Raw genomic sequence first — 12,500 nt, 5'->3', positions numbered from 1 at the left:
CCCTTCCTTCCTTCCTTCCTTCCTTCCTCTCGGTCTGCCTTCCTTCCTTCCTTCCTTCCTCTCGGTCTGCCTTCCTTCCTTCCTTCCTTCCTTCCTCTCGGTCTGCCTTCCTTCTTTCCTTCCTTCCTCTCGGTCTGCCTTCCTTCCTTCCTTCCTTCCTCTCGGTCTGCCTTCCTTCCTTCCTTCCTCTCGGTCTGTCTTCCTTCCTTTTTTCCTTCCTTCCTCTCGGTCTCCCTTCCTTACTTCCTTCCTTCCTCTCGGTCTGTCTTCCTTCCTTACTTCCTTCCTCTCGGTCTCCCTTCCTTCCTTCCTTCCTTACTCTCGGTCTGTCTCCCTTCCTTCCTTCCTTCCTCTCGGTCGGCCTTCCTTCCTTTCTTCCTCTCGGTCCCTGGTTGGGTCTGTCTCCCTTCCTTCCTTCCTTCCTTCCTTGCTTCCTTCCTTCCTTACATTCGGTCTGTCTCCCTTCCTTCCTTCCTTCCTTCCTTCCTTTCGGTCTGTCTCCCTTTCTTCCTTCCTTCCTTCCTCTCGGTCTGTCTCCCTTCCTTCCTTCCTTCCTTCCTTCCTTCCTTCCTCTCGGTCTGTCTTCCTTCCTTCCTTCCTTCCTTCCTTCCTCTCGGTCCCTGGATGGGTCTCCCTTCCATCCTTCCTTCCTCTCGGTCTGTCTTCCTTCCTTCCTTCCTTCCTTCCTCTCGGTCTGTCTTCCTTCCTTCCTTCCTTCCTTCCTTCCTTACTCTCGGTTTGTCTTCCTTCCTTCCTTCCTTCCTTCCTCTCGGTCTGTCTTCCTTCCTTCCTTCCTTCCTTCCTTTCTTCCTTCCTTCCTTCCTTCTTTCCTTACTCTCAGTCTGCCTTCCTTCCTTCCTTTCTTCCTTCCTTCCTTCCTTACTCTCGGTCTGCCTTCCTTCCTTTCTTCCTTCCTTCCTTCCTTCCTTCCTTCCTTCCTTACTCTCTGTCTGTCTGCCTTCCTTCCTTCCTTCCTTCCTTCCTTCCTCTCGGTCCCTGGGTGGGTCTGCCTTCCTTCCTTCCTTCCTTCCTTCCTTCCTTCCTCTCGGTCCCTGGATGGGTCTCCCTTCCATCCTTCCTTCCTCACGGTCTGTCTTCCTTCCTTCCTTCCTTCCTCTCGGTCCCTGGATGGGTCTCCCTTCCATCCTTCCTTCCTCTTGGTCTGTCTTCTATCCTTCCTTCCTTCCTTCCTCTCGGTCTGCCTTCCTTCCTTCCTTCCTTCCTTCCTCTCGGTCTGTCTTCCTTCCTTCCTTCCTTCCTTCCTTTCTTCCTTCCTTCCTTCCTTACTTACTCTCGGTCTGTCTTCCTTCCTTCCTTCCTTCCTTCCTTCCTCTCGGTCCCTGGGTGGGTCTGCCTTCCTTCCTTCCTTCCTCTCGGTCCCTGGGTGGGTCTGCCTTCCTTCCTTCCTCTCGGTCCGTGGATGGGTCTCCCTTCCATCCTTCCTTCCGCTCGGTCTGTCTTCCTTCCTTCCTTCCTTCCTCTCGGTCTTCCTTCCTTCCTTCCTTCCTTCCTCTCGGTCTGTCTCCCTTCCTTCCTTCCTTCCTCTCGGTCTTTCTCCCTTCCTTCCTTCCTTCCTTCCTTCCTCTCGGTCTGTCTTCCTGCCTTCCTTCCTCTTGGTCCCTGGGTGAGTCTGTCTTCCTTCCTTCCTTTTTTCCTTCCTTCCTTCCTTCCTTACTCTCGGTCTGTCTCCCTTCCTTCCTTCCTCTCGGTCTTCCTTCCTTCCTTCCTCTTGGTCCCTGGGTGAGTCTGTCTTCCTTCCTTCCTTCCTTCCTTCCTTCCTTGCTTCCTTCCTTCCTTCCTCTCGGTCTGTCTCCCTTCCTTTCTTCCTTCCTCTCGGTCTGTCTCCCTTCCTCCCTTCCTTCCTTCCTTCCTTCCTTCCTCTCAGTCCCTGGGTGGGTCTGTCTTCCTTCCTTCCTTCCTTCCTTCCTTCCTTTCTTCCTTCCTCTCGGTCCCTGGGTGGGTCTGTCTCCCTTCCTTCCTTCCTTCCTTCCTTCCTCTCGGTCTGTCTCCCTTTCTTCCTTTTTTCCTTCCTCTCGGTCTGTCTCCCTTCCTTCCTTCCTTCCTTCCTCTCGGTCGGCCTTCCTTCCTTCCTTTCTTCCTTCCTTCCTTCCTCTCGGTCCCTGGGTGGGTCTGTCTCCCTTCCTTCCTTTCTTCCTTCCTTCCTTCCTTCCTTCCTCTCGGTCTGCCTTCCTTCCTTTCTTCCTCTCGGTCTGCCTTCCTTCCTTCCTCTCGGTCTGTCTTCCTTCCTTCCTCTCGGTCTCCCTTCCTTCCTTTCTTCCTTCCTCTCGGTCTGTCTTCCTTCCTTACTTCCTTCCTTCCTCTCGGTCTCCCTTCCTTCCTTCCTTCCTTCCTTCCTGACTCTCAGTCTGTCTCCCTTCCTTCCTTCCTTCCTTCCTTCCTTCCTCTCGGTCGGCCTTCCTTCCTTTCTTCCTCTCGGTCCCTGGTTGGGTCTGTCTCCCTTCCTTCCTTCCTTCCTTCCTTCCTTCCTTCCTCTCGGTCTGTCTTCCTTCCTTCCTTCCTTCCTTCCTCTCGGTCTGTCTCCCTTCCTTCCTTCCTCTCGGTCTGTCTCCCTTCCTTCCTTCCTCTCGGTCTGCCTTCCTTCCTTCCTTCCTTCCTCTCGGTCTGCCTTCCTTCCTTCCTTCCTTCCTCTCGGTCTGTCTTCCTTCCTTACTTCCTTCCTTCCTCTCGGTCTCCCTTCCTTCCTTCCTTCCTTCCTCTCGGTCTGTCTTCCTTCCTTACTTCCTTCCTTCCTCTCGGTCTCCCTTCCTTCCTTCCTCTCGGTCTGTCTTCCTTCCTTACTTCCTTCCTTCCTCTCGGTCTCCCTTCCTTCCTTCCTTACTTACTCTCGGTCTGTCTCCCTTCCTTCCTTCCTTCCTTCCTTTCTCTCGGTCGGCCTTCCTTCCTTTCTTCCTCTCGGTCCCTGGTTGGGTCTGTCTCCCTTCCTTCCTTCCTTCCGTCCTTCCTTGCTTCCTTCCTACCTTCCTTACTCTCGGTCTGTCTCCCTTCCTTCCTTCCTTCCTTCCTTACTCTCGGTTTGTCTTCCTTCCTTCCTTTCTTCCTTCCTTCCTTCCTTCCTTCCTTACTCTCGGTCGGTCTGTCTTCCTTCCTTCCTTCCTTCCTTCCTTCCTTCCTTCCTTCCTTACTCTTGGTTTGTCTGCCTTCCTTCCTTCCTTCCTTCCTTTCGGTCTTTCTCCCTTCCTTCCTTCCTTCCTTCCTTCCTCTCGGTCGGCCTTCCTTCCTTCCTTCCTTCCTTCCTCTCGGTCCCTGGGTGGGTCTGTCTCCCTTCCTTCCTTCCTTACTCTCGGTCTGTCTTCCTTCCTTCCTTCCTTCCTTCCTTCCTTTCGGTCTGTCTCCCTTTCTTCCTTCCTTCCTTCCTTCCTCTCGGTCTGTCTCCCTTTCTTCCTTCCTTCCTTCCTTCCTCTCGGTCTGTCTCCCTTCCTTCCTTCCTTCCTTCCTTCCTTCCTTCCTTCCTCTCGGTCGGCCTTCCTTCCTTCCTTCCTTCCTCTCGGTCCCTGGGTGGGTCTGTCTCCCTTCCTTCCTTCCTTCCTTACTCTCGGTCTGTCTCCCTTTCTTCCTTCCTTCCTTCCTTCCTTCCTTCCTCTCGGTCTGTCTCCCTTTCTTCCTTCCTTCCTTCCTTCCTTCCTCTCGGTCTGTCTCCCTTCCTTCCTTCCTTCCTCTCGGTCGGCCTTCCTTCCTTCCTTCCTTCCTTCCTTCCTCTCGGTCCCTGGGTGGGTCTGTCTCCCTTCCTTCCTTCCTTCCTTCCTTCCTCTCGGTCTGTCTCCCTTTCTTCCTTATTCCTTTCCTTCCTTCCTCTCGGTCTGTCTCCCTTCCTTCCTTCCTTCCTTCCTTCCTCTCGGTCCCTGGGTGGGTCTGTCTCCCTTCCTTCCTTCCTTTCTTCCTTCCTCTCGGTCTGTCTCCCTTCCTTCCTTCCTTCCTTCCTTCCTTCCTCTCAGTCTGTCTCCCTTCCTTCCTTCCTTTCTTCCTTCCTCTCGGTCTGTCTCCCTTCCTTCCTTCCTTCCTCTCGGTCGGCCTTCCTTCCTTCCTTCCTTCCTTCCTTCCTCTCAGTCCCTGAGTGGGTCTGTCTTCCTTCCTTCCTTCCTTCCTTCCTTCCTTACTCTCGGTCTGTCTTCCTTCCTTCCTTCCTTCCTTCCTTCCTTCCTTACTCTCGGTCTGTCTTCCTTCCTTCCTTACTCTCGGTCTGTCTTCCTTTCTTCCTTCCTTCCTTCCTTACTCTCGGTCTGTCTTCCTTCCTTCCTTCCTTACTCTCGGTTTGTCTTCCTTCCTTCCTTCCTTCCTTCCTCCCGGTCCCTGGGTGGGTCTGTCTTCCTTCCTTCCTTCCTTACTCTCGGTTTGTCTTCCTTCCTTCCTTCCTTCCTTTCTTCCTTCCTTCCTTCCTTCCTTCCTTACTCTCGGTCGGTCTGTCTTCCTTCCTTCCTTCCTTCCTTCCTTACTCTTGGTTTGTCTGCCTTCCTTCCTTCCTTCCTTCCTTCCTCTCGGTCTTTCTCCCTTCCTTCCTTCCTTCCTTCCTCTGGTCTTTCTCCCTTCCTTCCTTCCTTCCTTCCTCTCGGTCTGTCTTCCTTCCTTCCTTCCTTCCTTCCTTCCTCTCGGTCTGTCTTCCTTCCTTCCTTCCTTCCTTCCTTCCTTCCTTCCTTACTCTGTCTGTCTTCCTTCCTTCCTTCCTCTCGGTCCCTGGGTGGGTCTGCCTTCCTTCCTTCCTTCCTTCCTTCCTCTCGGTCCCTGGATGGGTCTCCCTTCCTTCCTTCCTTCCTCTCGGTCTGTCTTCCTTCCTTCCTCTCGGTCTGTCTTCCTTCTTTCCTTCCTTCCTTCCTCTCGGTCCCTGGGTGGGTCTGCCTTCCTTCCTTCCTTCCTCTCGGTCCCTGGATGGGTCTCCCTTCCATCCTTCCTTCCTCTCGGTCTGTCTTCCTTCCTTCCTTCCTTCCTTCCTCTCGGTCTTCCTTCCTTCCTTCCTCTCGGTATGTCTCCCTTCCTTCCTTCCTCTCGGTCTGTCTCCCTTCCTTCCTTTCTTCCTTCCTTCCTTCCTCTCGGTCTGTCTCCCTTCCTTCCTTCCTTCCTTCCTTCCTCTCGGTCCCTGGGTGGGTCTGTCTCCCTTCCTTCCTTCCTTACTCTCGGTCTTTCTCCCTTTCTTCCTTCCTTCCTTCCTTCCTCTCGGTCTGTCTCCCTTCCTTCCTTCCTTCCTCTCGGTCTGTCTCCCTTCCTCCCTTCCTTCCTTCCTTCCTTCCTCTCGGTCCCTGGGTGGGTCTGTCTTCCTTCCTTCCTTCCTTCCTCTCGGTCCCAGGGTGGGTCTGTCTCCCTTCCTTCCTTCCTTCCTCTCGGTTTGTCTCCCTTTCTTCCTTCCTTCCTTCTTTCCTTCCTTCCTTCCTTCCTCTCGGTCTGTCTCCCTTCCTTCCTTCCTTCCTTCCTTCCTCTCGGTCAGCCTTCCTTCCTTCCTTCCTTCCTTCATCTCGGTCCCTGGGTGGGTCTGTCTCCCTTCCTTCCTTCCTTCCTTACTCTCGGTCTGTCTTCCTTCCTTCCTTCCTTCCTTCCTTCCTCTCGGTCTGTCTCCCTTTCTTCCTTCCTTCCTTCCTCTCGGTCTGTCTCCCTTCCTTCCTTCCTTCCTTCCTTCCTTCCTCTCGGTCGGCCTTCCTTCCTTCCTCTCGGTTGGCCTTCCTTCCTTCCTTCCTTCCTCTTGGTCTGTCTCACTTTCTTCCTTCCTTCCTTCCTTCCTTCCTTCCTCTCGGTCTGTCTCCCTTTCTTTCTTTCTTCCTTCCTTCCTTCTTTCCTTCCTTCCTCTCGGTCTGTCTCCCTTCCTTCCTTCCTTCCTCTCGGTCCCTGGGTGGGTCTGTCTCCCTTCCTTCCTTCCTTCCTTCCTTCCTTCCTTACTCTCGGTCTGTCTTCCTTCCTTCCTTCCTGCCTTCCTTCCTTCCTTCCTTCCTTACTCTCGGTCTGTCTTCCTTCCTTCCTTCCTTCCTTCCTTCCTTTCGGTCTGTCTCCCTTTCTTCCTTCCTTCCTTCCTTCCTTCCTTCCTTCCTCTCGGTCTGTCTCCCTTCCTTCCTTCCTTCCTTCCTTCCTCTCGGTCGGCCTTCTTTCCTTCCTTCCTTCCTTCCTTCCTTCCTCTCGGTCCCTAGGTGGGTCTGTCTCCCTTCCTTCCTTCCTTCCTTCCTTCCTTCCTTCCTTACTCTCGGTCTGTCTTCCTTCCTTCCTTCCTTCCTTCCTTCCTTCCTTCCTTACTCTCGGTCTGTCTTCCTTCCTTCCTTCCTTCCTTCCTTCCTTCCTTCCTTACTCTCGGTCGGCCTTCTTTCCTTCCTTCCTTCCTTCCTTCCTTCCTTACTCTCGGTCTGTCTTCCTTCCTTCCTTCCTTCCTTCCTTTCGGTCTGTCTCCCTTCCTTCCTTCATTCCTTCCTTCCTTCCTTACTCTCGGTCTGTCTCCCTTTCTTCCTTCCTTCCTTCCTTCCTTCCTTCCTTCCTTCCTCTCGGTCTGTCTCCCTTTCTTCCTTCCTTCCTTCCTTCCTTCCTCTCGGTCTGTCTCCCTTCCTTCCTTCCTTCCTTCCTTCCTTCCTCTCGGTCTGTCTCCCTTCCTTCCTTCCTTCCTTTCGGTCGGCCTTCCTTCCTTCCTTCCTTCCTTCCTTCCTTCCTTCCTCTCGGTCCCTGGGTGGGTCTGTCTCCCTTCCTTCCTTCCTCTCGGTCTGTCTCCCTTTCTTCCTTCCTCCTTTCCTTCCTTCCTCTCGGTCTGTCTCCCTTCCTTCCTTCCTTCCTTCCTCTCGGTCCCTGGGTGGGTCTGTCTCCCTTCCTTCCTTCCTTACTCTCGGTCTTTCTCCCTTTCTTCCTTCCTTCCTTCCTTCCTTCCTTCCTTCCTCTCGGTCTGTCTCCCTTCCTTCCTTCCTTCCTTCCTTCCTTCCTTCCTTTTGGTCCTTGGGTGGGTCTGTCTTCCTTCCTTCCTTCCTTCCTTCCTTCCTTCCTCTCGGTCTGTCTTCCTTCCTTCCTTCCTTCCTTCCTCTCGGTCTGTCTTCCTTTCTTCTTTCCTTCCTTCCTTCCTCTCGGTCTGTCTCCCTTCCTTCCTTCCTTCCTTCCTTCCTTACTCTCGGTCTGTCTCCCTTCCTTCTTTCCTTCCTTCCTTCCTTCCTTCCTTTCGGTCTGCCTTCCTTCCTTCCTTCCTTCCTCTCGGTCTGTCTTCCTTCCTTCCTTCCTTCCTTCCTCTCGGTCTGTCTCCCTTCCTTCCTCTCGGTCTGTCTCCCTTCCTTCCTTCCTTCCTTCCTTCCTTCCTTCCTCTCGGTCTGTCTCCCTTCCTTCCTTCCTTCCTTCATTCCTTCCTCTCGGTCGGCCTTCCTTCCTTCCCTCCTTCCTTCCTTTCTTCCTCTCGGTCCCTGGGTGGGTCTGTCTCCCTTGCTTCCTTCCTTCCTTCCTTCCTTCCTTACTCTCGGTCTGTCTTCCTTCCTTCCTTACTCTCGGTCTGTCTTCCTTCCTTTCGGTCTGTCTCCCTTTCTTCCTTCCTTCCTTCCTTCCTTCCTCTCGGTCTGTCTCCCTTCCTTCCTTCCTTCCTTCCTTCCTTCCTTCCTTCCTTCCTCTCGGTCGGCCTTCCTTCCTTCCTTCCTTCCTTCCTCTCGGTCCCTGGGTGGGTCTGTCTCCCTTCCTTCCTTCCTTCCTTCCTTACTCTCGGTCTGTCTCCCTTTCTTCCTTCCTTCCTTCCTTCCTTCCTCTCGGTCTGTCTCCCTTTCTTCCTTCCTTCCTTCCTTCCTCTCGGTCTGTCTCCCTTCCTTCCTTCCTTCCTTCCTTCCTTCCTTCCTTCCTTCCTTCCTTCCTCTCGGTCGGCCTTCCTGCCTTCCTTCCTTCCTTCCTCTCGGTCCCTGGGTGGGTCTGTCTCCCTTCCTTCCTTCCTTCCTTCCTCTCGGTCAGTCTCCCTTTCTTCCTTCCTCCTTTCCTTCCTTCCTCTCGGTCTGTCTCCCTTCCTTCCTTCCTTCCTTCCTTCCTTCCTTCCTCTCGGTCCCTGGGTGGGTCTGTCTCCCTTCCTTCCTTCCTTACTCTCGGTCTTTCTCCCTTTCTTTCTTTCTTCCTTCCTTCCTTCCTTCCTTCCTTTTGGTCCCTGGGTGGGTCTGTCTTCCTTCCTTCCTTCCTTCCTCTCGGTCTGTCTTCCTTCCTTCCTTCCTTCCTTCCTTCCTTCCTTCCTCTCGGTCTGTCTTCCTTTCTTCTTTCCTTCCTTCCTTCCTCTCGGTCTGTCTCACTTCCTTCCTTCCTTCCTTCCTTCCTTCCTTACTCTCGGTCTGTCTCCCTTCCTTCTTTCCTTCCTTCCTTCCTTCCTTCCTTCCTTCCTCTCGGTCTGTCTCCCTTCCTTCCTTCCTTACTCTCGGTCTGTCTCCCTTCCTTCCTTCCTTCCTTCCTTACTCTCGGTCTGTCTCCCTTCCTTCCTTCCTTCCTCTCGGTCTGTCTTCCTTCCTTCCTTCCTTCCTCTCGGTCTGTCTTCCTTCCTTCCTTCCTCTTGGTCCTTGGGTGGGTCTGTCTTCCTTCCTTCCTTCCTTCCTTCCTTCCTCTCGGTCTGTCTCCCTTCCTTCCTCTCGGTCTGTCTCCCTTCCTTCCTTCCTTCCTTCCTTACTCTCGGTCTGTCTCCCTTCCTTCCTTCCTTCCTTCCTTCCTTCCTTCCTTCCTTACTCTCGGTCTGTCTCCCTTCCTTCCTTCCTTCCTTCCTTCCTTCCTTCCTTCCTTACTCTCGGTCCGTCTCCCTTCCTTCCTTCCTTCCTTCCTTCCTTCCTTCCTTACTCTCGGTCTGTCTCCCTTCCTTCCTTCCTTCCTTCCTCTCGGTTTGTCTTCCTTCCTTCCTTCCTTCCTTCCTTCCTTCCTTTCTTCCTTCCTTCCTTCCTTCCTTCATTCCTCTCAGTCTGTCTCCCTTCCTTCCTTCCTTCCTCTCGGTCTGTCTCCCTTCCTTCCTTCCTTCCTTCCTTCCTTCCTTCCTTCCTTCCTTCCTCTCGGTCTGCCTTCCTTCCTTCCTCTCGGTCTGTCTCCCTTCCTTCCTTCCTTCCTTCCTTCCTCTCGGTCTTCCTTCCTTCCTTCCTTCCTTCCTTCCTCTCGGTCCCTGGGTGGGTTTGTCTTCCTTCCTTCCTTCCTTCCTTCCTTCCTTCCTTCCTTCCTCTCGGTCCCTGGGTGGGTCTGTCTTCCTTCCTTCCTTCCTTCCTTCCTTCCTTACTCTCGGTCTGTCTTCCTTCCTTCCTTCCTTCCTTCCTCTCGGTCTGTCTCCCTTTCTTTCTTCCTTCCTTCCTTCCTTCCTTCCTTCCTCTCGGTCTGTCTCCCTTCCTTCCTTCGTTCCTTCCTTCCTCTCGGTCTGTCTCCCTTTCTTCCTTCCTTCCTTCCTTCCTCTCGGTCTGTCTTCCTTTCTTTCTTCCTTCCTTCCTTCTTTCCTTCCTCTCGGTCTGTCTCCCTTCCTTCCTTCCTTCCTTACTCTCGGTCCCTGGGTGGGTCTGTCTTCCTTCCTTCCTTCCTTCCTTCCTTCCTTCCTCTCGGTCCCTGGGTGGGTCTGTCTCCCTTCCTTCATTCCTCTCAGTCTGTCTCCCTTCCTTCCTTCCTTCCTTCCTTCATTCCTCTCGGTCTGTCTCCCTTCCTTCCTTCCTTCCTCTCGGTCTGTCTCCCTTTCTTTCTTCCTTCCTTCCTTCCTTCCTTCCTCTCGGTCTGTCTCCCTTCCTTCCTTCCTTCCTTCCTCTCGGTCTGTCTCCCTTTCTTCCTTCCTTCCTTCCTTCCTCTCGGTCTGTCTCCCTTCCTTCCTTCCTTCCTCTCGGTCGGCCTTCCTTCCTTCCTTCCTTCCTTCCTTCCTTCCTTCCTCTCGGTCTCTCTCCCTTCCTTCCTTCTTTCCTTCCTCTCGGTCTGTCTCCCTTTCTTCCTTCCTTCCTTCCTTCCTTCCTTCCTCTCGGTCTGTCTCCCTTCCTTCCTTCCTTCCTTCCTTCCTTCCTCTCGGTCGGCCTTCCTTCCTTCCTTCCTCTCGGTCGGCCTTCCTTCCTTCCTTCCTTCCTTCCTTCCTTTTTCTCGGTCTGTCTTCCTTCCTTCCTTCCTTCCTTCCTTCCTCTCGGTCTGTCTTCCTTCCTTCCTTCCTTCCTTCCTCTCGGTCTGTCTTCCTTCCTTCCTCTCGGTCTGTCTTCCTTCCTTCCTTCCTTACTCTCGGTCTGTCTTCCTTCCTTCCTTCCTTCCTTCCTTCCTTCCTTACTCTCGGTTTGTCTTCCTTCCTTCCTTCCTTCCTTACTCTCGGTTTGTCTTCCTTCCTTCCTTCCTTCCTTCCTCTCGGTCCCTGGGTGGGTCTTCCTTCCTTCCTTCCTTCCTTCCTCTCGGTCTCCCTTCCTTCCTTCCTCTCGGTCTCCCTTCCTTCCTTCCTTCCTTCCTTACTCTCGGTCTGTCTCCCTTCCTTCCTTCCTTCGTTCCTTACTCTCGGTTTGTCTTCCTTCCTTCCTTCCTTCCTTCCTTCCTCTCAGTCTGTCTTCCTTCCTTCCTTCCTTCCTCTCGGTCTGTCTTCCTTCCTTCCTTCCTTCCTCTCGGTCTGTCTCCCCTTCCTTCCTTCCTTCCATCCTTCCTTCCTTCCTTCCTCTCGGTCTGTCTTCCTTCCTTCCTTCTTTCCTTCCTTCCTTTCTTACTCTCGGTCTGTCTTCCTTCCTTCCTTCCTTCCTTCATTCCTTCCTCTCGGTCGGCCTTCCTTCCTTCCTTCCTTCCTTCCTTCCTTCCTCTCGGTCCCTTGGTGGGTGGGTCTGTCTCCCTTCCTTCCTTCCTTCCTTCCTTACTCTCGGTCTGCCTGCCTGCCTTCCTTCCTTCCTTCCTTCCTTCCTCTCGGTCTTCCTTCCTTCCTTCCTTCCTTCCTCTCGGTCCCTGGGTGGGTTTGTCTTTCTTCCTTCCTTCCTTCCTTCCTTCCTCTCGGTCCCTGGGTGGGTCTGTCTTCCTTCCTTCCTTCCTTCCTTACTCTCGGTCTGTCTTCCTTCCTTCCTTCCTTCCTTCCTTACTCTCGGTCTGTCTTCCTTCCTTCCTTCCTTCCTTCCTTCCTTCCTTACTCTCGGTCTGTCTCCCTTCCTTCCTTCCTTCATTCCTTCCTCTCGGTCGGCCTTCCTTCCTTCCTTCCTTCCTTCCTTCCTCTCGGTCCCTGGGTGGGTCTGTCTCCCTTCCTTCCTTCCTTCCTTTCTTCCTTCCTTACTCTCGGTCTGCCTTCCTTCCTTCCTTCCTTACTCTCGGTCTGCCTTCCTTCCTTCCTCTCTGTCTGTCTCCCTTCCTTCCTTTCTTCCTTCCTTCCTTCCTTCCTTTCAGTCTGTCTCCCTTCCTTCCTTCCTTCCTTCCTTCCTTACTTCCTTCCTTACTCTCGGTCTGTCTTCCTTCCTTCCTTCCTTCCTTCCTTACTCTCTGTCTTCCTTCCTTCCTTCCAATCTTACTCTCTGTCTTCCTTCCTTCCTTCCTCTCGGTCCCTGGGTGGGTCTGCCTTCCTTCCTTCCTTCCTCTCGGTCCCTGGATGGGTCTTCCTTCCTTCCTTCCTTCCTTCCATACTCTCGGTCTGTCTTCCTTCCTTCCTTCCTTCCTTCCATACTCTCGGTCTGTCTTCCTTCCTTCCTTCCTTCCTCTCGGTCCCTGGGTGGGTCTGCCTTCCTTCCTTCCTTCATCTCGGTCCCTGGATGGGTCTCCCTTCCATCCTTCCTTCCTCTCGGTCTGTCTCCCTTCCTTCCTTCTTTCCTCTCGGTCTGCCTTCCTTCCTTCCTTCCTTCCTTCCTTCCTCTCGGTCTGCCTTCCTTCCTTCCTTCCTTCCTTCCTCTCGGTCTGCCTTCCTTCTTTCCTTCCTTCCTCTCGGTCTGCCTTCCTTCCTTCCTTCCTTCCTTCCTTCCTCTCGGTCTGCCTTCCTTCCTTCCTTCCTTCCTTCCTCTCGGTCTGTCTTCCTTCCTTTTTTCCTTCCTTCCTCTCGGTCTCCCTTCCTTACTTCCTTCCTTCCTCTCGGTCTGTCTTCCTTCCTTCCTTCCTTCCTCTCGGTCTCCCTTCCTTCCTTCCTTCCTTACTCTCGGTCTGTCTCCCTTCCTTCCTTCCTTCCTCTCGGTCGGCCTTCCTTCCTTTCTTCCTCTTGGTCCCTGGTTGGGTCTGTCTCCCTTTCTTTCTTCCTTCCTTCCTTCCTTCCTTCCTTCCTTCCTTGCTTCCTTCCTTCCTTCCTTCCTTCCTCTCGGTCTGTCTCCCTTCCTTCCTTCCTTCCTTCCTTCCTTCCTCTCGGTCTGTCTTCCTTCCTTCCTTCCTTCCTCTCGGTCCCTGGATGGGTCTCCCTTCCATCCTTCCTTCCTCTCGGTCTGTCTTCCTTCCTTCCTTCCTTCCTTCCTTACTCTCAGTTTGTCTTCCTTCCTTCCTTCCTTCCTTCCTCTCGGTCTGTCTTCCTTCCTTCCTTCCTTCCTTCCTCTCGGTCTGTCTTCCTTCCTTCCTTCCTTCCTTTCTTCCTTCCTTCCTTCCTTCCTTCCTTACTCTCTGTCTGTCTGCCTTCCTTCCTTCCTTCCTCTCGGTCCCTGGGTGGGTCTGCCTTC

General features: G+C 53.5%; 1 protein-coding gene across 1 annotated transcript in view; it reads left to right on the top strand.

The window, feature by feature from the left end:
- Nucleotides 1-12,500, top strand: part of SLC6A2 (solute carrier family 6 member 2) — a 378,218-nt gene that overhangs the window by 193,124 nt on the left and 172,594 nt on the right. The gene's annotated exons all lie outside the window — the stretch shown is intronic.

This window comes from Anomaloglossus baeobatrachus, chromosome 10 (genome assembly GCF_048569485.1).
Source record: "Anomaloglossus baeobatrachus isolate aAnoBae1 chromosome 10, aAnoBae1.hap1, whole genome shotgun sequence".
In the NCBI taxonomy this organism is placed as follows: domain Eukaryota; kingdom Metazoa; phylum Chordata; class Amphibia; order Anura; family Aromobatidae; genus Anomaloglossus; species Anomaloglossus baeobatrachus.
The sequence above is the reverse complement of the archived record's forward strand: the minus strand, read 5'-3'. Positions and strand labels throughout refer to the sequence as shown.